Source organism: Bison bison, unplaced genomic scaffold (assembly GCF_000754665.1).
Source record: "Bison bison bison isolate TAMUID 2011002044 unplaced genomic scaffold, Bison_UMD1.0 scf7180017864332, whole genome shotgun sequence".
Lineage (NCBI taxonomy): Eukaryota > Metazoa > Chordata > Mammalia > Artiodactyla > Bovidae > Bison > Bison bison.
The window spans coordinates 1,246,067-1,248,272 of record NW_011494904.1 but is presented as its reverse complement, the minus strand read 5'-3'; positions in this window follow the sequence as shown (position 1 = coordinate 1,248,272).

Genomic DNA, 2,206 nt, shown 5'->3' with positions numbered 1-2,206 from the left:
CTGATCTGGTTTGATTCCTGGGTCGGGAAGAATCCCTGAAGAAGGAAATGGCAGCCCACTCCAATATTCTTGCCTGGAGAATCCCATGGACAGAGGAGCCTGGCGGGCTACAGTCCATGGGGTTGCAAGAGTCAGACACAACTTAGTCCGACTAAGACTAAGTGACTAAACCACCAAGCAAAAGACAACATAGTATTTCCACACTCATTGAATGAAAACATGACTATAATGGTTTTATCCAGAGCTCTTCTTGGTTTCCTAGGAGCTGACTTAGAGACAAGGATTTGGGTGTAAGTGATGTGTTTGGGAGGTCATCCCAGCAAATACTGGGATAGTAGAGAAGAAGATGAACACGATTAAAGCTGTCTTCTGAGCAGTTTCATCCATCTCTGAGGATGTCTGGAGCTCAGTTCCTTAAGGGGAATCTGGAGGTCAGTGTGAACATATTTCATTTATTCCAACTGATGGCCAAGGAAAAAGTGACATTAATCTATTACTTCCTTGGTTGTCATTGATTGAAAATTCTGAGTGACATTAAGTCTCCAGAGTGGCCAACCTGACATCAACTCTCCAGTGTGATCACAGACTGATGGAAACTCCTTGGGCAGAGAGTTCTAGGTGTTGGCACGCAGTAAGTGATTTAAGACACACAAGAGGATATCAACAGGGCACTGACCACATTTGCTATAAATGCTGTGTCTTTTCAAAGCTCTGTACTCAAAAGTGCTCATACTACCTTAGGGAGATTTTCAAGGGTGTGTTAGGTTATGCTGTAATTTGTGTTATACCCCAGTGAGACTCCAGTGAACCAGAAAAACCTAATAATATATAAAACACATATATAATGTATGTAATAATACAATAATAAAAGCTTATAGTATCTCATATTTTGAGTTCTTACTATAGTATGTACTATATATTTTATAATATTTTATAAATATATTTATGCAGTTATAATATTGATACAGTTATATATTATATATAACTTTATATAATATTTTATACAGTTACTCTTAGAATATTTTATACAGTTATGATATTTTATACAGTTAATTTTCAAAGGGACTCCTTAAGATCAGTGTGTTAAGTATTTACATTGATGTATAAGGAAACTAAGACTTCGAGAAGGTTAGTAACTTGCTCAAGATGGTACTGCTGAAAGTGGTTCTGTCGGGTTATAAATGGAGGCAGGGAGGCTCCAGAACTACCAGCTTCTCTGTTTGCTAAAGCAAAGCTGTTGGAGCTTCCCCAAAAGCAATAGAAAGAAGATCTCTGAGGAAGAATCACTAAAATGCTCCCACAATCAATCATCTAGTGAAGAAACATCGATCAAGTGATGAGGAAAGCTGGGATTTAGACAGGAGGCCTATAAATGTAAGTAATCAGCCTTAGGTTCTAATTGGAACCCCGGTGTAAAATTTCATCCTGCAGAAACCTACTGAGTTCAAAGCATCAGTCACATCTCTGGAACTCCCAGCTTCTAGGAACTACTAACGAGGGAATCTCAAATAATGCAACCGGGATCTAGAGGCTGGAAACAGGCTGTTTGCTGTTCTAGGACTCTGACCTGAGAGTTGATATGTGTAAGTCATACTCTTGAGGTCTTTCACTCACTTTTCAGTTAAAAGAAAGTTATTATGCTTGTTCCTTTTGATTCGGATTCTGACAGGTAGACATTCTTTTGTTTTTAAATTTTTAAAAATTGAAGTAGAGTTGTTTTATAATGTTAATTTCTGCTGCACAGCAAAGAGATTCAGTTATGCATGTATATGGAGATACACAAACATACACACACATATACATTCATTCTTATTTATAATCTTTTTGTTATGCTATTTCCAGTATCATGGAATATTGAACGTATCCCTGAGCTATACAGTAGGATCTTGTTTATCCATTCCATATACAAGAGCTAACATCTGCTAACCTCAACCTCCCAGTCCATCTTTCTCCCAACCTTCTGCCAGTTGGCAACTACAAGTCTGTTATCTATGTCTGTGAGTCTGTTTCTGCTTTGTTGATAGGTTCTTTTATGTCAGATTTTAGATTCCACATATATAGGTATTTGCATCTTCAAAATAGAAATTCTTCTCTTGATGAAGGTGAAAGAGGAGAGTGAAAAAGTTGGCTTAAAACTCAACATTCAGAAAATGAAGATCATGGCATCTGGTCCCATCACTTCATGGGAAATAGATGGGGAAACAGT